The sequence below is a fragment of the Anolis sagrei genome, chromosome 6, assembly GCF_037176765.1.
Source record: "Anolis sagrei isolate rAnoSag1 chromosome 6, rAnoSag1.mat, whole genome shotgun sequence".
Lineage (NCBI taxonomy): Eukaryota > Metazoa > Chordata > Lepidosauria > Squamata > Dactyloidae > Anolis > Anolis sagrei.
Window position 1 is genome coordinate 53,419,937 of NC_090026.1, and position 27,108 is coordinate 53,447,044.

Below are 27,108 nucleotides of genomic sequence, written 5' to 3' on the forward strand. Positions count from 1 at the left end.
GAATTGCTTCTCTTCCGTATCAAGATTTAACCTGCATTATAGTTCCTGTGTAGAACCGCCTTCAGTGAAATTTTGGATAAATAATTAGGAGAAATTAAGATTAACATTAATATTATGAAAAATAGAGTAGAGGATAATTCATTAGAGGTAATTACATGGAAGTATTGTGTAAACCTCTGTGTCTTGAAGATTGGAGGGAGGGTGGATGGGACAAAGCAAGATTGTGGATTGCGATTTGTTGCTGTACTGTGACATGGTACAAAATCTGGAAGTCCAATAAATATTACTATTGAAAAATAAAAGTAAAAAAGAAAGACAAGATTCTTCCTAAGTGACTATGGCCTGGCATCCAACCCTTCTGTTCAATAATGAATTAATCTCCTCCTGCCTGAGGGCCCATCAAGACAGGCACCTATGGCAGTGTCTTTGGACTACATCAGAAAGAGTTGGGGGAAATTGTGTTCTTTGCATGTAGAATCATCTTCTTTGTGTGGGCTTCTGTAACCTACTGGCCTACTGTGCAGGGCTGTAGTTTGGTTCCTTAAAGGCCAAAAGCCAAGCAGCCATTTTCTTAGCTCAGAGCTGAGGGAGCAGAGCCAGCAGGCAGCCTTTAGGGTATGTGGCGCCACCTGATTGGTCAATAGCCTTGGAGGAAGAAAGTGGGTGAAACTAAGAGAAGGCCAGGAGGGAAAAAAACAATTTTAAGTCAGTTAGTAGTTTGCATTTTGAAAATGTAGGAATAAGGAGGGTTTGGGTTAAAAGTGGAAGCTCAGCTTGTGTCATATTTTTAAATAATTACTTCGAGGAAGAACTGTTGTTTTTACCAGACCCTGGTGATTGGGCTGTTTGTAGTTAAGGAACTGTTTTATGGAAGGCTCAAAGTTTCTTGGGTATTATTATTATTATTATTAAACTTTATTTGTATCCCGCTAGCATCTCCCAAAGGATTCGATGTGGCTTACAACAAGGCCTCAATACACAACATAACAATACACCTAAAGCAAAATAAAACATTTAAAGCAGTATTAAAACAACAAAACCACAAGCAATAAGCAATACATCAAACAGGATAAAACTAGGCCGGGCCAGAGTAAAGGGTACAGGATCAAAAATTGCTGATGTGACAGGTGATATGTAAGGATTATAGGGCAAGTGCAGTGCGTAGTGTCCGGCAATCTTAATTCTAATAAAGCGCTTCTGGGACTTGGTATTGGAGACTTGGTATTGGTATTTAAAATTTTTGACTGGAACCTGCCATTCAAGCTCTGAAGTACTTCTGAAGCCTCAATGCTCTGTACCAATATTACTACAACCATAAACTTTGGTGCCTATTCTAAATAAATAAATAAACATCTTTCTTTGTTTATACCAAACAAAAGTCTCTGAGTGTCACATACAAGCTACACATATTAGGAGGTAGCCTATTGAAATGTTCTGTATTTGATGGCAGTGTGTATTAAAACTAAAGAAAAATAAAGGGAAGTGAATCCTCATCAGTGAGTAACACATTGTGCGATATTCCTAACAGCTATTAGGGCATCAGTTACAGCTTCCATCTTGAAAGAAGATGGAGAATTTATGTACCTCCATCACACAGGATCACCTCTTCCTGCCTCTAGCTCAGCTATCCATCCCAAAGCACCATTATGAAGACAGACTCCACTCTTTTACTTTTCTTCTCCATCCTGTTACACTAGAGGAGATCCAAGGCACCATTCTAACTTTGGACTAAATTGGACTAAATTCTCAGACATGTTAGATGACATGATCACCAGATTGGACTAAATTCTCAGACATGTTAGATGACATGATCACATCGGTCCACCAATCCCTGAGGAATACGAGCATTTTATTGAAATAGTGAAAACCCGCATACCCACCCAAAAGACCCCCTTCCCCTCTGATGTCACAATGCCTCCCCCTCCCTTCTTCTCCTCTTCCTCCTTCTGATGTTGCCATGACTCCCCAGGCAACTGAACTGTTTCTGCCTCTCAGCCTCTTCAGTGCTTTCTCTTGCCTCCCTCTGCCCTCAGTCTCTGCCTCATCGTTGCCCTGCCTTTCGTCTCTGTCCTTATCTCATCTTGCGCTTCTCAGTATTTGTGTTCAGTTTTTGTTTATTGGTATACTTATATATATATATATATATATATATATAAGAATTTTATTAGATTTTCCATAATACAATGAAAGTCTGGGAACAATAGCAATATAGAAAGAGAGGAAAAGAGAAAAAAAGAGAAAAAAATAATGAAAATTAGAAATAAAAAATGAAAAATGACAAAAATGAAAAATAATGAAAAATAAAAAATACAAAAAAGAAAAAGTAAAAAAGAAAATTGACTTCCATTCCATCATCTTGGTTAGTGTCCTTTTATTATTAAAAAATATTCCTTGAAAAATAAATGTCTATTGCAGTGGTTCTCAACCTGGGGGTCGGGACCCCTGAAGGGGTCACGAGGGGGTGTCAGAGGGGTCGCCAAAGACCATCACAGACAATAGTTTCTGTTGGTCATGGGACTTCTGTCTGGCCTAATTCTATTGTTGGTGGGCGTCAGAATGCTCTTTGGTAGTAGGTGAACTATAAATCCCAGCAACTGCAACTCCCAAATGTCAAGGTCTATTTTCCCTGAACCACCCCAGTGTTCACATTTGGGCATTTTGAATATTCGTGCCAAGTTTGATCCAGATCCATCATTGAGTCCACAGTGCTCTCTGCATGTAGGCAAACTCTAAAACTCAGTTAAATGCCTTCTCAAATAGCCATGTCTTCAGGCTCTTACGGAAGGACATGAGGGAGGGCGCCTGTCTGATGTCAATAGGGAGGGCGTTCCACAGCCGAGGGGCCACCACCGAGAAGGCCCTCTCTCTCGTCCCCGCCAGACGTGCCTGTGAGACGCTCTGACAAAGTGATTTCCAAAATTCTTTTCCTTCATTTCTCTTTCATACCACACGTAGGCATGCCAGCCTACTCTTAGGTCATTCCTTTCTATATTTAAAAAGTCTTCTTTATTCAGTAGAATCCAGTCCTTAATCCATAGCAAAGCTCATGCATCGTGGTAGGCTTTAAAATCAGGAAGCCCCAAGCCACCTCTAGTTTTCTTATCAATAAAATTATCGTATTTTATTCTTGGTCTTTTCCCAGCCCAGATAAATTTTAATATCTCTTTCTTCCATTTTATAAAAATTATTTGACTTCTAGTCACTGGTAAATTTTGAAAGAGAAACACCAATTTTGGTAGTAATTTTGGGCGAACAAACTGAAATTAAATCCAGACAAGACAGAGGTACTCCTGGTCAGTCGCAAGGCCGAACAGGGTATAGGGTTACAGCCTGTGCTGGATGGGGTCGCACTCCCCTTGAAGGCGCAGGTTCGCAGCTTGGGTGTGACCCTGGATTCATCGTTGAGCCTGGATCCCCAGGTTTCAGCGGTGACCAGGGGAGCATTTGCACAGCTTAGGCTCGTGCGCCAGCTGCACCCGTACCTTGGGAAGTCTGACTTGGCCACGGTGGTACACGCTCTGGTCACATCCCGCCTTGACTACTGCAACGCTCTCTACGTGGGGCTGCCCTTGAAGACGGCCCGGAAGCTTCAGCTAGTCCAGCGCGCGGCAGCCATGCTACTAACAGGAGCGGGGCGCAGGGAGCATACAACGCCCTTGTTGCTCCAGCTCCACTGGCTGCCGATATGCTACCGGGCCCAATTTAAGGTGCTGGTGTTATCCTACAAAGCCCTAAACGGTTCCGGCCCAAAATACCTTTCGGACCGCATCTCGGCCTATGAGCCCACGAGGGCCTTGAGATCGTCTGGGGAGGCCCTTCTCTCGATCCCGCCTGCTTCACAGGCACGTCTGGCGGGGACGAGAGAGAGGGCCTTCTCGGTGGTGGCCCCCCGGCTGTGGAACACCCTCCCTGTAGACATCAGGCAGGCGCGCCCTCCCTTATGTCTTTTCGTAAGAGCCTAAAGACATGGCTATTTGAGAAGGCATTTAACTGAGTATACATCATCTGATAATGACAACTGGAACGGAATATGGATTACGAGTTTGGTTATGATTCTACGATAAGACGAAGCGGATCATTTTTAGTGTGATTATTGTAGTGTGTATTAGTGAGATGTTGTTTTTTCGATGTGCTTTATTGTAAACTGTTTTTTATATATGTTGTACACCGCCATGAGTCGCCCTAGGGCTGAGAATGGCGGTTAATAAATGCAGGAAATAAATAAATAAATAAATAATATATTCACCTTAACTAAAGAAATACGACCTAATAATGCTATATCTTCAGATATTTCCATTTTTGTAAATCCTTTTGTATTTTTTCCACACCACTTCGTAGTTATTCTTTAATAATTGTCCATTCTTAGTCATGATCCATACTCCTAGATAGTTTTTGTTTTTTTTTACAGTTTCCAGACCTGTTGGTCCCTTAATCATGTCCTGTTTCTTCTTCTCCGCTCAAAACTTCCTTCTCTTTTCTGTTCATCTACCCACAAGGTAGATGAACAGATTTTAGTTGCTGTTATTCGAATCACACACAAGCAAGTAGAAAGGAAGAAATCAGAGACGCATCCTGCTCACCATGATGTTGTCTTGAATCCAGACATCAGATCTGCGAGTGCTGTCCTGAAAGAGACAATTATAAAGTACCTCGTGTTGGATTAGGATTGACCAAATGCTTTATTCTATAAGGTTCTTCTGCTCTTTCAGACAGATATTTTTAATTTTAATGTGTTTTCTGTAATATTTATTTATTTATTTATTTATAGTATTTATATACCGCCTTTCTCACCCCTGGGGGGGGGGGGGGGGACTCAAAGCGGTTGGCAGATAAATAATGGCAAGATTTTAAAACAATACATCAACAAGTATTAAAACAATGAAACAGTCTCGTCAGTCGAATCGCCGTTCCAGTCAATGTCCCTCTAAAATGCTACATACATCAACTGTTCGAACGCCTGGTCCCAGAACCATGATTTTATTTTTTTTCTAAAAGCCTGGAGGGAGGGAGGGAGCGGATCTTACCTCATTTGGGAGTGTGTTCCATAGGCGGGGGGCCACAGCCGAGAAGGCCCTGTCTCTCGTCTCCGCCAGACGCATTTGTGCTGTTGATGGGAGCGAAAGCAGGGCCTCTCCAAATGATCTTAGATTACGAGGTGGGATGTACGGGTGGATGCGTTCGGACAAGTAAGCTAGGCCACAACCGTATAGAGCAGTGGTTCTCAACCTTTCTAATGCCGTGACCCCTAAATAAAATTCCTCATGTTGTGGTGACCCCCAACCACATTTTCGTTGCTACTTCATAGGAGTAATTTTGCTACTGTTATGAAATGTAATGTAAATCAATAGGAGCATAGTGTCTAGATCTAAGGAAGTAATGCTACCCCTCTATTCTGCTTTGGTTAGACCACATCTGGAATATTGTGTCCAATTCTGGGCACCACAATTCAAGAGAGATATTGACAAGCTGGAAAGTGTCCAGAGGAGGGCGACTAAAATGATCAAGGGTCTGGAGAACAAGCCCTATGAGGAGCGGCTTAGGGAACTGGGCATGTTTAGCCTGAAGAAGAGAAGGCTGAGAGGAGATATGATAGCCATGTATAAATATGTGAGAGGAAGCCACAGGGAGGAGGGAGCTAGCTTGTTTTCTGCTTCCTTGGAGACTAGGACACGGAACAATGGCTTCAAACTACAAGAAAGGAGATTCCATCTGAACATTAGGAAGAACTTCCTGACTGTGAGAGCCGTTCAGCAGTGGAACTCTCTGCCCCGGAGTGTGGTGGAGGCTCCTTCCTTGGAAGCTTTTAAACAGAGGCTGGATGGCCATCTGTCAGGGGTGATTTGAATGCAATATTCCTGCTTCTTGGCAGGGGGTTGGACTGGATGGCCCATGAGGTCTCTTCCAACTCTTTGATTCTATGATTCTATGATTCTATGAAATGTCTGATATGAAGGATGTATTTCCATTGTTACAAATTGAACATAATTAAAGCATAGTGATTAATCACAAAAACAATATGTTTGGGGGAGTGTGGGCAACGGATGATGGGATGTGAAGTACCTTCAACCAATACAGCTCTGACTTCCAGAGACCACAGAGACACCCCCCCCCCCCCCCAAATACAGACCTGGACCAAACTTGGCACATAGAACCCTAATGGCCAATAGAAAATACTGGAGGGGGTTGGGGGCAATTGATAGTGAATTATGGGAGAGATAGTCCACCTACATCCAGAGAGCACAGTGAACCCAAATTACTATGGATCTGGACAGAACTTGGCACAAATACTCAGTATGCCCAAATCTGAAGACTGGTGGAGTTTGGGGAAAATAGACCTTGGCATTTGGGACTTGTTGGGGTGTTTAGTTCCCCAGCCATCAAAGAACATTCTGAAATCCAATCACAATTAAATTGGACCAAACTTGAGCTGTGTGGAAGGGGCCTGGGTTATCTGGGTCCCCTTCCATACAGCTGCATAAAATACCCACTGAAGTGGATTATCTGGCTGTGTAGACTCAGATAATCCAGTTCAAAACAGACAATGTGGGATTTCATTCAGCTGTGTGGAAGGGGACTGGGTTATCTGGGGCACCTTCCATACAGCTGCATAAAATAACCACTGAAGTGGATTATCTGACTGTGTGGACACAGATAATCCAGTTCAAAGGAGACAATGTGGGATTTCATTCAGCTGTGTGGAAGGGGACTGGGTTATCTGGGGCACCTTCCATACAGCTGCATAAAATACACACTGAAGTGGATTATCTGACTGTGTGGACACAGATAATCCAGTTCAAAGCAGACAATGTGGGATTTCATTCAGCTGTGTGGAAGGGAACTCTGCAATCAAAGAGCATTCAGAAACCCCAACAGCCATGAAATTGGACTAAACTTGGCACAGAGAACACCCATGAACACAAAGAGAATACTGGGGGCTCTGGGGAAAACTGACCTTGGAGATTGGGAGCTGCCTGGGATTTATAGTTCTCTGCAATCAGAGAGCATTCTGAAACCCCAACAGCCATGGAATTGCACTAAACTTGGCACAGAGAACACCCATGAACACAAAGAGAATACTGGGGGCTCTGGGGAAAACTGACCTTGGAGATTGGGAGCTGCCTGGGATTTATAGTTCCCTGCAATCAAAGAGCATTCTGAAACCCCAACAGCCATGAAATTGGACTAAACTTGGCACAGAGAACACCCATGAACACAAAGAGAATACTGGGGGCTCTGGGGAAAACAGACCTTGGAGATTGGGAGCTGCCTGGGATTTATAGTTCCCTGCAATCAAAGAGCATTCTGAAACCCCAACAGCCATGAAATTGGACTAAACTTGGCACAGAGAACACCCACGAACACAAAGAGAATACTGGGGTCTCTGGGGAAAACAGACCTTGGAGATTGGGAGCTCCCTGGGATTTATAGTTCTCTGCAATCAAAGAGAATTCTAAAACCCCAACAGCCATGAAATTGGACTAAACTTGGCACAGAGAACACCCATGAACACAAAGAGAATACTGGGGGCTCTGGGGAAAACAGACCTTGGAGATTGGGAGCTGCCTGGGATTTATAGTTCTCTGCAATCAAAGAGCATTCTGAAACCCCAACAGCCATGAAATTGGACTAAACTTGGCACAGAGAACACCCATGAACACAAAGAGAATACTGGGGGCTCTGGGGAAAACAGACCTTGGAGATTGGGAGCTGCCTGGGATTTATAGTTCTCTGCAATCAAAGAGCATTCTGAAACCCCAACAGCCATGAAATTGGACTAAACTTGGCACAGAGAACACCCATGAACACAAAGAGAATACTGGGGGCTCTGGGGAAAACAGACCTTGGAGATTGGGAGCTGCCTGGGATTTATAGTTCTCTGCAATCAAAGAGCATTCTGAAACCCCAACAGCCATGAAATTGGACTAAACTTGGCACAGAGAACACCCATGAACACAAAGAGAATACTGGGGGCTCTGGGGAAAACAGACCTTGGAGATTGGGAGCTGCCTGGGATTTATAGTTCTCTGCAATCAAAGAGCATTCTGAAACCCCAACAGCCATGAAATTGGACTAAACTTGGCACAGAGAACACCCATGAACACAAAGAGAATACTGGGGGCTCTGGGGAAAACAGACCTTGGAGATTGGGAGCTGCCTGGGATTTATAGTTCTCTGCAATCAAAGAGAATTCTAAAACCCCAACAGCCATGGAATTGCACTAAACTTGGCACAGAGAACACCCATGAACACAAAGAGAATACTGGGGGCTCTGGGGAAAACAGACCTTGGAGATTGGGAGCTGCCTGGGATTTATAGTTCTCTGCAATCAAAGAGCATTCTGAAACCCCAACAGTCATGAAATTGGACTAAACTTGGCACAGAGAACACCCATGAACACAAATAGAATACTGGGGGCTCTGGGGAAAACAGACCTTGGAGATTGGGAGCTGCCTGGGATTTATAGTTCTCTGCAATCAAAGAGAATTCTAAAACCCCAACAGCCATGGAATTGCACTAAACTTGGGACAGAGAACACCCATGAACACAAAGAGAATACTGGGGGCTCTGGGGAAAACAGACCTTGGAGATTGGGAGCTGCCTGGGATTTATAGTTCTCTGCAATCAAAGAGCATTCTGAAACCCCAACAGCCATGAAATTGGACTAAACTTGGCACAGAGAACACCCATGAACACAAAGAGAATACTGGGGGCTCTGGGGAAAACAGACCTTGGAGATTGGGAGCTGCCTGGGATTTATAGTTCTCTGCAATCAAAGAGCATTCTGAAACCCCAACAGCCATGAAATTGGACTAAACTTGGCACAGAGAACACCCATGAACACAAAGAGAATACTGGGGGCTCTGGGGAAAACAGACCTTGGAGATTGGGAGCTGCCTGGGATTTATAGTTCTCTGCAATCAAAGAGCATTCTGAAATCCCAATAGCCATGGAATTGCACTAAACCTGGCACAGAGAACACCCACGAACACAAAGAGAATACTGGGGGCTCTGGGGAAAACTGACCTTGGAGATTGGGAGCTGCCTGGGATTTATAGTTCTCTGCAATCAAAGAACATTCTAAAACCCCAACGGCCATGAAATTGGACTAAACTTGGCACAGAGAACACCCACGAACACAAAGAGAATACTGGGGGCTCTGGGGAAAACAGATCTTGGAGATTGGGAGCTCCCTGGGATTTATAGTTCTCTGCAATCAAAGAGCATTCTGAAATCCCAATAGCCATGGAATTGCACTAAACCTGGCACAGAGAACACCCACGAACACAAAGAGAATACTGGGGGCTCTGGGGAAAACTGACCTTGGAGATTGGGAGCTGCCTGGGATTTATAGTTCTCTGCAATCAAAGAACATTCTAAAACCCCAACGGCCATGAAATTGGACTAAACTTGGCACAGAGAACACCCACGAACACAAAGAGAATACTGGGGGCTCTGGGGAAAACAGACCTTGGAGATTGGGAGCTGCCTGGGATTTATAGTTCTCTGCAATCAAAGAGAATTCTAAAACCCCAACAGCCATGGAATTGCACTAAACTTGGCACAGAGAACACCCACGAACACAAAGAGAATACTGGGGTCTCTGGGGAAAACAGACCTTGGAGATTGGGAGCTCCCTGGGATTTATAGTTCTCTGCAATCAAAGAGAATTCTAAAACCCCAACAGCCATGAAATTGGACTAAACTTGGCACAGAGAACACCCATGAACACAAAGAGAATACTGGGGGCTCTGGGGAAAACAGACCTTGGAGATTGGGAGCTGCCTGGGATTTATAGTTCTCTGCAATCAAAGAGCATTCTGAAACCCCAACAGCCATGAAATTGGACTAAACTTGGCACAGAGAACACCCATGAACACAAAGAGAATACTGGGGGCTCTGGGGAAAACAGACCTTGGAGATTGGGAGCTGCCTGGGATTTATAGTTCTCTGCAATCAAAGAGCATTCTGAAACCCCAACAGCCATGAAATTGGACTAAACTTGGCACAGAGAACACCCATGAACACAAAGAGAATACTGGGGGCTCTGGGGAAAACAGACCTTGGAGATTGGGAGCTGCCTGGGATTTATAGTTCTCTGCAATCAAAGAGCATTCTGAAACCCCAACAGCCATGAAATTGGACTAAACTTGGCACAGAGAACACCCATGAACACAAAGAGAATACTGGGGGCTCTGGGGAAAACAGACCTTGGAGATTGGGAGCTGCCTGGGATTTATAGTTCTCTGCAATCAAAGAGCATTCTGAAACCCCAACAGCCATGAAATTGGACTAAACTTGGCACAGAGAACACCCATGAACACAAAGAGAATACTGGGGGCTCTGGGGAAAACAGACCTTGGAGATTGGGAGCTGCCTGGGATTTATAGTTCTCTGCAATCAAAGAGAATTCTAAAACCCCAACAGCCATGGAATTGCACTAAACTTGGCACAGAGAACACCCATGAACACAAAGAGAATACTGGGGGCTCTGGGGAAAACAGACCTTGGAGATTGGGAGCTGCCTGGGATTTATAGTTCTCTGCAATCAAAGAGCATTCTGAAACCCCAACAGTCATGAAATTGGACTAAACTTGGCACAGAGAACACCCATGAACACAAATAGAATACTGGGGGCTCTGGGGAAAACAGACCTTGGAGATTGGGAGCTGCCTGGGATTTATAGTTCTCTGCAATCAAAGAGAATTCTAAAACCCCAACAGCCATGGAATTGCACTAAACTTGGGACAGAGAACACCCATGAACACAAAGAGAATACTGGGGGCTCTGGGGAAAACAGACCTTGGAGATTGGGAGCTGCCTGGGATTTATAGTTCTCTGCAATCAAAGAGCATTCTGAAACCCCAACAGCCATGAAATTGGACTAAACTTGGCACAGAGAACACCCATGAACACAAAGAGAATACTGGGGGCTCTGGGGAAAACAGACCTTGGAGATTGGGAGCTGCCTGGGATTTATAGTTCCCTGCAATCAAAGAGCATTCTGAAACCCCAACAGCCATGAAATTGGACTAAACTTGGCACAGAGAACACCCATGAACACAAAGAGAATACTGGGGGCTCTGGGGAAAACAGACCTTGGAGATTGGGAGCTGCCTGGGATTTATAGTTCTCTGCAATCAAAGAGCATTCTGAAATCCCAACAGCCATGGAATTGCACTAAACTTGGCACAGAGAACACCCACGAACACAAAGAGAATACTGGGGGCTCTGGGGAAAACAGATCTTGGAGATTGGGAGCTGCCTGGGATTTATAGTTCTCTGCAATCAAAGAGCATTCTGAAACCCCAACAGCCATGAAATTGGACTAAACTTGGCACAGAGAACACCCATGAACACAAAGAGAATACTGGGGGCTCTGGGGAAAACAGACCTTGGAGATTGGGAGCTGCCTGGGATTTATAGTTCTCTGCAATCAAAGAGAATTCTAAAACCCCAACAGCCATGGAATTGCACTAAACTTGGCACAGAGAACACCCATGAACACAAAGAGAATACTGGGGGCTCTGGGGAAAACAGACCTTGGAGATTGGGAGCTGCCTGGGATTTATAGTTCCCTGCAATCAAAGAGCATTCTGAAACCCCAACAGCCATGAAATTGGACTAAACTTGGCACAGAGAACACCCATGAACACAAATAGAATACTGGGGGGTCTGGGGAAAACAGACCTTGGAGATTGGGAGCTGCCTGGGATTTATAGTTCTCTGCAATCAAAGAGCATTCTGAAACCCCAACAGCCATGAAATTGGACTAAACTTGGCACAGAGAACACCCATGAACACAAAGAGAATACTGGGGGCTCTGGGGAAAACAGACCTTGGAGATTGGGAGCTGCCTGGGATTTATAGTTCTCTGCAATCAAAGAGCATTCTGAAATCCCAACAGCCATGGAATTGCACTAAACTTGGCACAGAGAACACCCACGAACACAAAGAGAATACTGGGGTCTCTGGGGAAAACTGACCTTGGAGATTGGGAGCTGCCTGGGATTTATAGTTCTCTGCAATCAAAGAACATTCTGAAACCCCAACGGCCATGAAATTGGACTAAACTTGGCACAGAGAACACCCACGAACACAAAGAGAATACTGGGGGCTCTGGGGAAAACAGATCTTGGAGATTGGGAGCTGCCTGGGATTTATAGTTCTCTGCAATCCAAGAGCATTCTGAAACCCCAACAGCCATGAAATTGGACTAAACTTGGCACAGAGAACACCAATGAACACAAAGAGAATACTGGGGGCTCTGGGGAAAACAGACCTTGGAGATTGGGAGCTGCCTGGGATTTATAGTTCTCTGAAATCAAAGAGAATTCTAAAACCCCAACAGCCATGGAATTGCACTAAACTTGGCACAGAGAACACCCATGAACACAAAGAGAATACTGGGGGCTCTGGGGAAAACAGACCTTGGAGATTGGGAGCTGCCTGGGATTTATAGTTCCCTGCAATCAAAGAGCATTCTGAAACCCCAACAGCCATGAAATTGGACTAAACTTGGCACAGAGAACACCCATGAACACAAATAGAATACTGGGGGCTCTGGGGAAAACAGACCTTGGAGATTGGGAGCTGCCTGGGATTTATAGTTCTCTGCAATCAAAGAGCATTCTGAAACCCCAACAGCCATGAAATTGGACTAAACTTGGCACAGAGAACACCCATGAACACAAAGAGAATACTGGGGGCTCTGGGGAAAACAGACCTTGGAGATTGGGAGCTGCCTGGGATTTATAGTTCTCTGCAATCAAATAGCATTCTGAAATCCCAACAGCCATGGAATTGCACTAAACTTGGCACAGAGAACACCCACGGACACAAAGAGAATACTGGGGGCTCTGGGGAAAACAGACCTTGGAGATTGGGAGCTCCCTGGGATTTATAGTTCTCTGCAATCAAAGAGCATTCTGAAATCCCAACAGCCATGAAATTGCACTAAACTTGGCACAGAGAACACCCACGAACACAAAGAGAATACTGGGGGCTCTGGGGAAAACTGACCTTGGAGATTGGGAGCTGCCTGGGATTTATAGTTCTCTGCAATCAAAGAACATTCTGAAACCCCAACGGCCATGAAATTGGACTAAACTTGGCACAGAGAACACCCACGAACACAAAGAGAATACTGGGGGCTCTGGGGAAAACAGACCTTGGAGATTGGGAGCTGCCTGGGATTTATAGTTCTCTGCAATCAAAGAGCATTCTAAAACCCCAACAGCCATGGAATTGCACTAAACTTGGAACAGAGAACACCCACGAACACAAAGAGAATACTGGGGGCTCTGGGGAAAACAGACCTTGGAGATTGGGAGCTGCCTGGGATTTATAGTTCTCTGCAATTAAAGAGAATTCTAAAACCCCAACAGCCATGGAATTGCACTAAACTTGGCACAGAGAACACCCACGAACACAAAGAGAATACTGGGGGCTCTGGGGAAAACAGACCTTGGAGATTGGGAGCTGCCTGGGATTTATAGTTCTCTGCAATCAAAGAGAATTCTAAAACCCCAACAGCCATGGAATTGCACTAAACTTGGCACAGAGAACACCCATGAACACAAAGAGAATACTGGGGGCTCTGGGGAAAACAGACCTTGGAGATTGGGAGCTGCCTGGGATTTATAGTTCTCTGCAATCAAAGAGCATTCTGAAACCCCAACAGCCATGAAATTGGACTAAACTTGGCACAGAGAACACCCATGAACACAAAGAGAATACTGGGGGCTCTGGGGAAAACAGACCTTGGAGATTGGGAGCTGCCTGGGATTTATAGTTCCCTGCAATCAAAGAGCATTCTGAAACCCCAACAGCCATGAAATTGGACTAAACTTGGCACAGAGAACACCCATGAACACAAAGAGAATACTGGGGGCTCTGGGGAAAACAGACCTTGGAGATTGGGAGCTGCCTGGGATTTATAGTTCTCTGCAATCAAAGAGCATTCTGAAATCCCAACAGCCATGGAATTGCACTAAACTTGGCACAGAGAACACCCACGAACACAAAGAGAATACTGGGGGCTCTGGGGAAAACAGATCTTGGAGATTGGGAGCTGCCTGGGATTTATAGTTCTCTGCAATCAAAGAGCATTCTGAAACCCCAACAGCCATGAAATTGGACTAAACTTGGCACAGAGAACACCCATGAACACAAAGAGAATACTGGGGGCTCTGGGGAAAACAGACCTTGGAGATTGGGAGCTGCCTGGGATTTATAGTTCTCTGCAATCAAAGAGAATTCTAAAACCCCAACAGCCATGGAATTGCACTAAACTTGGCACAGAGAACACCCATGAACACAAAGAGAATACTGGGGGCTCTGGGGAAAACAGACCTTGGAGATTGGGAGCTGCCTGGGATTTATAGTTCCCTGCAATCAAAGAGCATTCTGAAACCCCAACAGCCATGAAATTGGACTAAACTTGGCACAGAGAACACCCATGAACACAAATAGAATACTGGGGGGTCTGGGGAAAACAGACCTTGGAGATTGGGAGCTGCCTGGGATTTATAGTTCTCTGCAATCAAAGAGCATTCTGAAACCCCAACAGCCATGAAATTGGACTAAACTTGGCACAGAGAACACCCATGAACACAAAGAGAATACTGGGGGCTCTGGGGAAAACAGACCTTGGAGATTGGGAGCTGCCTGGGATTTATAGTTCTCTGCAATCAAAGAGCATTCTGAAATCCCAACAGCCATGGAATTGCACTAAACTTGGCACAGAGAACACCCACGAACACAAAGAGAATACTGGGGTCTCTGGGGAAAACTGACCTTGGAGATTGGGAGCTGCCTGGGATTTATAGTTCTCTGCAATCAAAGAACATTCTGAAACCCCAACGGCCATGAAATTGGACTAAACTTGGCACAGAGAACACCCACGAACACAAAGAGAATACTGGGGGCTCTGGGGAAAACAGATCTTGGAGATTGGGAGCTGCCTGGGATTTATAGTTCTCTGCAATCCAAGAGCATTCTGAAACCCCAACAGCCATGAAATTGGACTAAACTTGGCACAGAGAACACCAATGAACACAAAGAGAATACTGGGGGCTCTGGGGAAAACAGACCTTGGAGATTGGGAGCTGCCTGGGATTTATAGTTCTCTGAAATCAAAGAGAATTCTAAAACCCCAACAGCCATGGAATTGCACTAAACTTGGCACAGAGAACACCCATGAACACAAAGAGAATACTGGGGGCTCTGGGGAAAACAGACCTTGGAGATTGGGAGCTGCCTGGGATTTATAGTTCCCTGCAATCAAAGAGCATTCTGAAACCCCAACAGCCATGAAATTGGACTAAACTTGGCACAGAGAACACCCATGAACACAAATAGAATACTGGGGGCTCTGGGGAAAACAGACCTTGGAGATTGGGAGCTGCCTGGGATTTATAGTTCTCTGCAATCAAAGAGCATTCTGAAACCCCAACAGCCATGAAATTGGACTAAACTTGGCACAGAGAACACCCATGAACACAAAGAGAATACTGGGGGCTCTGGGGAAAACAGACCTTGGAGATTGGGAGCTGCCTGGGATTTATAGTTCTCTGCAATCAAATAGCATTCTGAAATCCCAACAGCCATGGAATTGCACTAAACTTGGCACAGAGAACACCCACGGACACAAAGAGAATACTGGGGGCTCTGGGGAAAACAGACCTTGGAGATTGGGAGCTCCCTGGGATTTATAGTTCTCTGCAATCAAAGAGCATTCTGAAATCCCAACAGCCATGAAATTGCACTAAACTTGGCACAGAGAACACCCACGAACACAAAGAGAATACTGGGGGCTCTGGGGAAAACTGACCTTGGAGATTGGGAGCTGCCTGGGATTTATAGTTCTCTGCAATCAAAGAACATTCTGAAACCCCAACGGCCATGAAATTGGACTAAACTTGGCACAGAGAACACCCACGAACACAAAGAGAATACTGGGGGCTCTGGGGAAAACAGACCTTGGAGATTGGGAGCTGCCTGGGATTTATAGTTCTCTGCAATCAAAGAGCATTCTAAAACCCCAACAGCCATGGAATTGCACTAAACTTGGAACAGAGAACACCCACGAACACAAAGAGAATACTGGGGGCTCTGGGGAAAACAGACCTTGGAGATTGGGAGCTGCCTGGGATTTATAGTTCTCTGCAATTAAAGAGAATTCTAAAACCCCAACAGCCATGGAATTGCACTAAACTTGGCACAGAGAACACCCACGAACACAAAGAGAATACTGGGGGCTCTGGGGAAAACAGACCTTGGAGATTGGGAGCTGCCTGGGATTTATAGTTCTCTGCAATCAAAGAGAATTCTAAAACCCCAACAGCCATGGAATTGCACTAAACTTGGCACAGAGAACACCCATGAACACAAAGAGAATACTGGGGGCTCTGGGGAAAACAGACCTTGGAGATTGGGAGCTGCCTGGGATTTATAGTTCTCTGCAATCAAAGAGAATTCTAAAACCCCAACAGCCATGGAATTGCACTAAACTTGGCACAGAGAACACCCACGAACACAAAGAGAATACTGGGGTCTCTGGGGAAAACAGACCTTGGAGATTGGGAGCTGCCTGGGATTTATAGTTCTCTGCAATCAAAGAGAATTCTAAAACCCCAACAGCCATGGAATTGCACTAAACTTGGCACAGAGAACACCCACGAACACAAAGAGAATACTGGGGGCTCTGGGGAAAACAGACCTTGGAGATTGGGAGCTGCCTGGGATTTATAGTTCTCTGCAATCAAAGAGAATTCTAAAACCCCAACAGCCATGGAATTGCACTAAACTTGGCACAGAGAACACCCATGAACACAAAGAGAATACTGGGGGCTCTGGGGAAAACAGACCTTGGAGATTGGGAGCTGCCTGGGATTTATAGTTCTCTGCAATCAAAGAGAATTCTAAAACCCCAACAGCCATGAAATTGGACTAAACTTGGCACAGAGAACACCCACGAACACAAAGAGAATACTGGGGGCTCTGGGGAAAACAGACCTTGGAGATTGGGAGCTGCCTGGGATTTATAGTTCTCTGCAATCAAAGAGCATTCTAAAACCCCAACAGCCATGAAATTGGACTAAACTTGGCACAGAGAACACCCACGAACACAAAGAGAATACTGGGGGCTCTGGGGAAAACAGACCTTGGAGATTGGGAGCTGCCTGGGATTTATAGTTCCCTGCAATCAAAGAGCATTCTGAAACCCCAACAGCCATGAAATTGGACTAAACTTGGCACAGAGAACACCCATGAACAGAAAGAGAATACTGGGGGCTCTGGGGAAAACAGACCTTGGAGATTGGGAGCTGCCTGGGATTTATAGTTCTCTGCAATCAAAGAGCATTCTGAAACCCCAACAGCCATGAAATTGGACTAAACTTGGCACAGAGAACACCCACGAACACAAAGAGAATACTGGGGGCTCTGGGGAAAACAGACCTTGGAGATTGGGAGCTGCCTGGGATTTATAGTTCCCTGCAATCAAAGAGCATTCTGAAACCCCAACAGCCATGAAATTGGACTAAACTTGGCACAGAGAACACCCATGAACACAAAGAGAATACTGGGGTCTCTGGGGAAAACAGACCTTGGAGATTGGGAGCTCCCTGGGATTTATAGTTCTCTGCAATCAAAGAGAATTCTAAAACCCCAACAGCCATGGAATTGGACTAAACTTGGCACAGAGAACACCCATGAACACAAAGAGAATACTGGGGGCTCTGGGGAAAACAGACCTTGGAGATTGGGAGCTGCCTGGGATTTATAGTTCTCTGCAATCAAAGAGCATTCTGAAACCCCAACAGCCATGAAATTGGACTAAACTTGGCACAGAGAACACCCATGAACACAAAGAGAATACTGGGGGCTCTGGGGAAAACAGACCTTGGAGATTGGGAGCTGCCTGGGATTTATAGTTCTCTGCAATCAAAGAGCATTCTGAAACCCCAACAGCCATGAAATTGGACTAAACTTGGCACAGAGAACACCCATGAACACAAAGAGAATACTGGGGGCTCTGGGGAAAACAGACCTTGGAGATTGGGAGCTGCCTGGGATTTATAGTTCTCTGCAATCAAAGAGCATTCTGAAACCCCAACAGCCATGAAATTGGACTAAACTTGGCACAGAGAACACCCATGAACACAAAGAGAATACTGGGGGCTCTGGGGAAAACAGACCTTGGAGATTGGGAGCTGCCTGGGATTTATAGTTCTCTGCAATCAAAGAGCATTCTGAAACCCCAACAGCCATGGAATTGCACTAAACTTGGCACAGAGAACACCCATGAACACAAAGAGAATACTGGGGGCTCTGGGGAAAACAGACCTTGGAGATTGGGAGCTGCCTGGGATTTATAGTTCTCTACAATCAAAGAGCATTCTGAAACCCCAACAGCCATGAAATTGGACTAAACTTGGCACAGAGAACACCCATGAACACAAATAGAATACTGGGGGCTCTGGGGAAAACAGACCTTGGAGATTGGGAGCTGCCTGGGATTTATAGTTCTCTGCAATCAAAGAGAATTCTAAAACCCCAACAGCCATGGAATTGCACTAAACTTGGCACAGAGAACACCCATGAACACAAAGAGAATACTGGGGGCTCTGGGGAAAACAGACCTTGGAGATTGGGAGCTGCCTGGGATTTATAGTTCTCTGCACTCAAAGAGCATTCTGAAACCCCAACAGCCATGAAATTGGACTAAACTTGGCACAGAGAACACCCATGAACACAAAGAGAATACTGGGGGCTCTGGGGAAAACAGACCTTGGAGATTGGGAGCTGCCTGGGATTTATAGTTCTCTGCACTCAAAGAGCATTCTGAAACCCCAACAGCCATGAAATTGGACTAAACTTGGCACAGAGAACACCCATGAACACAAAGAGAATACTGGGGGCTCTGGGGAAAACAGACCTTGGAGATTGGGAGCTGCCTGGGATTTATAGTTCTCTGCAATCAAAGAGCATTCTGAAACCCCAACAGCCATGAAATTGGACTAAACTTGGCACAGAGAACACCCATGAACACAAAGAGAATACTGGGGGCTCTGGGGAAAACAGACCTTGGAGATTGGGAGCTGCCTGGGATTTATAGTTCTCTGCAATCAAAGAGCATTCTGAAACCCCAACAGCCATGAAATTGGACTAAACTTGGCACAGAGAACACCCATGAACACAAAGAGAATACTGGGGGCTCTGGGGAAAACAGACCTTGGAGATTGGGAGCTGCCTGGGATTTATAGTTCTCTGCAATCAAAGAGCATTCTGAAACCCCAACAGCCATGAAATTGGACTAAACTTGGCACAGAGAACACCCATGAACACAAAGAGAATACTGGGGGCTCTGGGGAAAACAGACCTTGGAGATTGGGAGCTGCCTGGGATTTATAGTTCTCTGCAATCAACGAGCATTCTGAAACCCCAACAGCCATGAAATTGGACTAAACTTGGCACAGAGAACACCCATGAACACAAAGAGAATACTGGGGGCTCTGGGGAAAACAGACCTTGGAGATTGGGAGCTGCCTGGGATTTATAGTTCTCTGCAATCAAAGAGCATTCTGAAACCCCAACAGCCATGAAATTGGACTAAACTTGGCACAGAGAACACCCATGAACACAAAGAGAATACTGGGGGCTCTGGGGAAAACAGACCTTGGAGATTGGGAGCTGCCTGGGATTTATAGTTCTCTGCAATCAAAGAGCATTCTGAAACCCCAACAGCCATGGAATTGCACTAAACTTGGCACAGAGAACACCCATGAACACAAAGAGAATACTGGGGGCTCTGGGGAAAACAGACCTTGGAGATTGGGAGCTGCCTGGGATTTATAGTTCTCTACAATCAAAGAGCATTCTGAAACCCCAACAGCCATGAAATTGGACTAAACTTGGCACAGAGAACACCCATGAACACAAATAGAATACTGGGGGCTCTGGGGAAAACAGACCTTGGAGATTGGGAGCTGCCTGGGATTTATAGTTCTCTGCAATCAAAGAGAATTCTAAAACCCCAACAGCCATGGAATTGCACTAAACTTGGCACAGAGAACACCCATGAACACAAAGAGAATACTGGGGGCTCTGGGGAAAACAGACCTTGGAGATTGGGAGCTGCCTGGGATTTATAGTTCTCTGCACTCAAAGAGCATTCTGAAACCCCAACAGCCATGAAATTGGACTAAACTTGGCACAGAGAACACCCATGAACACAAAGAGAATACTGGGGGCTCTGGGGAAAACAGACCTTGGAGATTGGGAGCTGCCTGGGATTTATAGTTCTCTGCACTCAAAGAGCATTCTGAAACTCCAACAGCCATGAAATTGGACTAAACTTGGCACAGAGAACACCCATGAACACAAAGAGAATACTGGGGGCTCTGGGGAAAACAGACCTTGGAGATTGGGAGCTGCCTGGGATTTATAGTTCTCTGCAATCAAAGAGCATTCTGAAACCCCAACAGCCATGAAATTGGACTAAACTTGGCACAGAGAACACCCATGAACACAAAGAGAATACTGGGGGCTCTGGGGAAAACAGACCTTGGAGATTGGGAGCTGCCTGGGATTTATAGTTCTCTGCAATCAAAGAGCATTCTGAAACCCCAACAGCCATGAAATTGGACTAAACTTGGCACAGAGAACACCCATGAACACAAAGAGAATACTGGGGGCTCTGGGGAAAACAGACCTTGGAGATTGGGAGCTGCCTGGGATTTATAGTTCTCTGCAATCAAAGAGCATTCTGAAATCCCAATAGCCATGGAATTGCACTAAACCTGGCACAGAGAACACCCACGAACACAAAGAGAATACTGGGGGCTCTGGGGAAAACTGACCTTGGAGATTGGGAGCTGCCTGGGATTTATAGTTCTCTGCAATCAAAGAACATTCTAAAACCCCAACGGCCATGAAATTGGACTAAACTTGGCACAGAGAACACCCACGAACACAAAGAGAATACTGGGGGCTCTGGGGAAAACAGATCTTGGAGATTGGGAGCTGCCTGGGATTTATAGTTCTCTGCAATCAAAGAGCATTCTGAAACCCCAACAGCCATGAAATTGGACTAAACTTGGCACAGAGAACACCCATGAACACAAAGAGAATACTGGGGGCTCTGGGGAAAACAGACCTTGGAGATTGGGAGCTGCCTGGGATTTATAGTTCTCTGCAATCAAAGAGCATTCTGAAACCCCAACAGCCATGAAATTGGACTAAACTTGGCACAGAGAACACCCATGAACACAAAGAGAATACTGGGGGCTCTGGGGAAAACAGACCTTGGAGATTGGGAGCTGCCTGGGATTTATAGTTCTCTGCAATCAAAGAGCATTCTGAAACCCCAACAGCCATGAAATTGGACTAAACTTGGCACAGAGAACACCCATGAACACAAAGAGAATACTGGGGGCTCTGGGGAAAACAGACCTTGGAGATTGGGAGCTGCCTGGGATTTATAGTTCTCTGCAATCAACGAGCATTCTGAAACCCCAACAGCCATGAAATTGGACTAAACTTGGCACAGAGAACACCCATGAACACAAAGAGAATACTGGGGGCTCTGGGGAAAACAGACCTTGGAGATTGGGAGCTGCCTGGGATTTATAGTTCTCTGCAATCAACGAGCATTCTGAAACCCCAACAGCCATGAAATTGGACTAAACTTGGCACAGAGAACACCCATGAACACAAAGAGAATACTGGGGGCTCTGGGGAAAACAGACCTTGGAGATTGGGAGCTGCCTGGGATTTATAGTTCTCTGCAATCAAAGAGCATTCTGAAACCCCAACAGCCATGAAATTGGACTAAACTTGGCACAGAGAACACCCATGAACACAAAGAGAATACTGGGGGCTCTGGGGAAAACAGACCTTGGAGATTGGGAGCTGCCTGGGATTTATAGTTCTCTGCAATCAAAGAGCATTCTGAAACCCCAACAGCCATGAAATTGGACTAAACTTGGCACAGAGAACACCCATGAACACAAAGAGAATACTGGGGGCTCTGGGGAAAACAGACCTTGGAGATTGGGAGCTGCCTGGGATTTATAGTTCTCTGCAATCAAAGAGCATTCTGAAACCCCAACAGCCATGAAATTGGACTAAACTTGGCACAGAGAACACCCATGAACACAAAGAGAATACTGGGGGCTCTGGGGAAAACAGACCTTGGAGATTGGGAGCTGCCTGGGATTTATAGTTCTCTGCAATCAAAGAGCATTCTGAAACCCCAACAGCCATGAAATTGGACTAAACTTGGCACAGAGAACACCCATGAACACAAAGAGAATACTGGGGGCTCTGGGGAAAACAGACCTTGGAGATTGGGAGCTGCCTGGGATTTATAGTTCTCTGCAATCAAAGAGCATTCTGAAACCCCAACAGCCATGGAATTGCACTAAACTTGGCACAGAGAACACCCATGAACACAAAGAGAATACTGGGGGCTCTGGGGAAAACAGACCTTGGAGATTGGGAGCTGCCTGGGATTTATAGTTCTCTACAATCAAAGAGCATTCTGAAACCCCAACAGCCATGAAATTGGACTAAACTTGGCACAGAGAACACCCATGAACACAAATAGAATACTGGGGGCTCTGGGGAAAACAGACCTTGGAGATTGGGAGCTGCCTGGGATTTATAGTTCTCTGCAATCAAAGAGAATTCTAAAACCCCAACAGCCATGGAATTGCACTAAACTTGGCACAGAGAACACCCATGAACACAAAGAGAATACTGGGGGCTCTGGGGAAAACAGACCTTGGAGATTGGGAGCTGCCTGGGATTTATAGTTCTCTGCAATCAAAGAGCATTCTGAAACCCCAACAGCCATGAAATTGGACTAAACTTGGCACAGAGAACACCCATGAACACAAAGAGAATACTGGGGGCTCTGGGGAAAACAGACCTTGGAGATTGGGAGCTGCCTGGGATTTATAGTTCTCTGCAATCAAAGAGCATTCTGAAACCCCAACAGCCATGGAATTGCACTAAACTTGGCACAGAGAACACCCATGAACACAAAGAGAATACTGGGGGCTCTGGGGAAAACAGACCTTGGAGATTGGGAGCTGCCTGGGATTTATAGTTCTCTGCAATCAAAGAGCATTCTGAAACCCCAACAGCCATGAAATTGGACTAAACTTGGCACAGAGAACACCCATGAACACAAAGAGAATACTGGGGGCTCTGGGGAAAACAGACCTTGGAGATTGGGAGCTGCCTGGGATTTATAGTTCTCTGCAATCAAAGAGCATTCTGAAACCCCAACAGCCATGGAATTGCACTAAACTTGGCACAGAGAACACCCATGAACACAAAGAGAATACTGGGGGCTCTGGGGAAAACAGACCTTGGAGATTGGGAGCTGCCTGGGATTTATAGTTCTCTACAATCAAAGAGCATTCTGAAACCCCAACAGCCATGAAATTGGACTAAACTTGGCACAGAGAACACCCATGAACACAAATAGAATACTGGGGGCTCTGGGGAAAACAGACCTTGGAGATTGGGAGCTGCCTGGGATTTATAGTTCTCTGCAATCAAAGAGAATTCTAAAACCCCAACAGCCATGGAATTGCACTAAACTTGGCACAGAGAACACCCATGAACACAAAGAGAATACTGGGGGCTCTGGGGAAAACAGACCTTGGAGATTGGGAGCTGCCTGGGATTTATAGTTCTCTGCACTCAAAGAGCATTCTGAAACCCCAACAGCCATGAAATTGGACTAAACTTGGCACAGAGAACACCCATGAACACAAAGAGAATACTGGGGGCTCTGGGGAAAACAGACCTTGGAGATTGGGAGCTGCCTGGGATTTATAGTTCTCTGCACTCAAAGAGCATTCTGAAACCCCAACAGCCATGAAATTGGACTAAACTTGGCACAGAGAACACCCATGAACACAAAGAGAATACTGGGGGCTCTGGGGAAAACAGACCTTGGAGATTGGGAGCTGCCTGGGATTTATAGTTCTCTGCAATCAAAGAGCATTCTGAAACCCCAACAGCCATGAAATTGGACTAAACTTGGCACAGAGAACACCCATGAACACAAAGAGAATACTGGGGGCTCTGGGGAAAACAGACCTTGGAGATTGGGAGCTGCCTGGGATTTATAGTTCTCTGCAATCAAAGAGCATTCTGAAACCCCAACAGCCATGAAATTGGACTAAACTTGGCACAGAGAACACCCATGAACACAAAGAGAATACTGGGGGCTCTGGGGAAAACAGACCTTGGAGATTGGGAGCTGCCTGGGATTTATAGTTCTCTGCAATCAAAGAGCATTCTGAAATCCCAATAGCCATGGAATTGCACTAAACCTGGCACAGAGAACACCCACGAACACAAAGAGAATACTGGGGGCTCTGGGGAAAACTGACCTTGGAGATTGGGAGCTGCCTGGGATTTATAGTTCTCTGCAATCAAAGAACATTCTAAAACCCCAACGGCCATGAAATTGGACTAAACTTGGCACAGAGAACACCCACGAACACAAAGAGAATACTGGGGGCTCTGGGGAAAACAGATCTTGGAGATTGGGAGCTGCCTGGGATTTATAGTTCTCTGCAATCAAAGAGCATTCTGAAACCCCAACAGCCATGAAATTGGACTAAACTTGGCACAGAGAACACCCATGAACACAAAGAGAATACTGGGGGCTCTGGGGAAAACAGACCTTGGAGATTGGGAGCTGCCTGGGATTTATAGTTCTCTGCAATCAAAGAGCATTCTGAAACCCCAACAGCCATGAAATTGGACTAAACTTGGCACAGAGAACACCCATGAACACAAAGAGAATACTGGGGGCTCTGGGGAAAACAGACCTTGGAGATTGGGAGCTGCCTGGGATTTATAGTTCTCTGCAATCAAAGAGCATTCTGAAACCCCAACAGCCATGAAATTGGACTAAACTTGGCACAGAGAACACCCATGAACACAAAGAGAATACTGGGGGCTCTGGGGAAAACAGACCTTGGAGATTGGGAGCTGCCTGGGATTTATAGTTCTCTGCAATCAACGAGCATTCTGAAACCCCAACAGCCATGAAATTGGACTAAACTTGGCACAGAGAACACCCATGAACACAAAGAGAATACTGGGGGCTCTGGGGAAAACAGACCTTGGAGATTGGGAGCTGCCTGGGATTTATAGTTCTCTGCAATCAAAGAGCATTCTGAAACCCCAACAGCCATGAAATTGGACTAAACTTGGCACAGAGAACACCCATGAACACAAAGAGAATACTGGGGGCTCTGGGGAAAACAGACCTTGGAGATTGGGAGCTGCCTGGGATTTATAGTTCTCTGCAATCAAAGAGCATTCTGAAATCCCAATAGCCATGGAATTGCACTAAACTTGGCACAGAGAACACCCACGAACACAAAGAGAATACTGGGGGCTCTGGGGAAAACTGACCTTGGAGATTGGGAGCTGCCTGGGATTTATAGTTCTCTGCAATCAAAGAACATTCTGAAACCCCAACGGCCATGAAATTGGACTAAACTTGGCACAGAGAACACCCACGAACACAAAGAGAATACTGGGGGCTCTGGGGAAAACAGATCTTGGAGATTGGGAGCTGCCTGGGATTTATAGTTCTCTGCAATCCAAGAGCATTCTGAAACCCCAACAGCCATGAAATTGGACTAAACTTGGCACAGAGAACACCCATGAACACAAAGAGAATACTGGGGGCTCTGGGGAAAACAGACCTTGGAGATTGGGAGCTGCCTGGGATTTATAGTTCTCTGAAATCAAAGAGAATTCTAAAACCCCAACAGCCATGGAATTGCACTAAACTTGGCACAGAGAACACCCATGAACACAAAGAGAATACTGGGGGCTCTGGGGAATACAGACCTTGGAGATTGGGAGCTGCCTGGGATTTATAGTTCCCTGCAATCAAAGAGCATTCTGAAACCCCAACAGCCATGAAATTGGACTAAACTTGGCACAGAGAACACCCACGAACACAAAGAGAATACTGGGGGCTCTGGGGAATACAGACCTTGGAGATTGGGAGCTGCCTGGGATTTATAGTTCTCTGCAATCAAAGAACATTCTGAAACCCCAACGGCCATGAAATTGGACTAAACTTGGCACAGAGAACACCCACGAACACAAAGAGAATACTGGGGGCTCTGGGGAAAACAGATCTTGGAGATTGGGAGCTGCCTGGGATTTATAGTTCTCTGCAATCCAAGAGCATTCTGAAACCCCAACAGCCATGAAATTGGACTAAACTTGGCACAGAGAACACCAATGAACACAAAGAGAATACTGGGGGCTCTGGGGAAAACAGACCTTGGAGATTGGGAGCTGCCTGGGATTTATAGTTCTCTGAAATCAAAGAGAATTCTAAAACCCCAACAGCCATGGAATTGCACTAAACTTGGCACAGAGAACACCCATGAACACAAAGAGAATACTGGGGGCTCTGGGGAAAACAGACCTTGGAGATTGGGAGCTGCCTGGGATTTATAGTTCCCTGCAATCAAAGAGCATTCTGAAACCCCAACAGCCATGAAATTGGACTAAACTTGGCACAGAGAACACCCATGAACACAAATAGAATACTGGGGGCTCTGGGGAAAACAGACCTTGGAGATTGGGAGCTGCCTGGGATTTATAGTTCTCTGCAATCAAAGAGCATTCTGAAACCCCAACAGCCATGAAATTGGACTAAACTTGGCACAGAGAACACCCATGAACACAAAGAGAATACTGGGGGCTCTGGGGAAAACAGACCTTGGAGATTGGGAGCTGCCTGGGATTTATAGTTCTCTGCAATCAAATAGCATTCTGAAATCCCAACAGCCATGGAATTGCACTAAACTTGGCACAGAGAACACCCACGGACACAAAGAGAATACTGGGGGCTCTGGGGAAAACTGACCTTGGAGATTGGGAGCTGCCTGGGATTTATAGTTCTCTGCAATCAAAGAACATTCTGAAACCCCAACGGCCATGAAATTGGACTAAACTTGGCACAGAGAACACCCACGAACACAAAGAGAATACTGGGGGCTCTGGGGAAAACAGACCTTGGAGATTGGGAGCTGCCTGGGATTT

At 45.6% G+C, this 27,108-nt stretch overlaps 1 long non-coding RNA gene across 5 annotated transcripts in view; it reads right to left on the reverse strand.

Annotated features, from left to right (window-relative positions):
* Positions 1-27,108, reverse strand: part of LOC137097377 (uncharacterized) — a 224,064-nt gene that overhangs the window by 15,258 nt on the left and 181,698 nt on the right. For 3 of the 5 annotated variants that reach the window (XR_010910179.1, XR_010910180.1, XR_010910177.1), the window contains exon 2: positions 4,581-4,625. The exons of the other annotated variants lie outside the window; for them this stretch is intronic. This is a non-coding gene — a long non-coding RNA (uncharacterized lncRNA). The remainder of the gene's footprint in view (positions 1-4,580; positions 4,626-27,108) is intronic. 5 annotated transcript variants of the gene reach the window in all.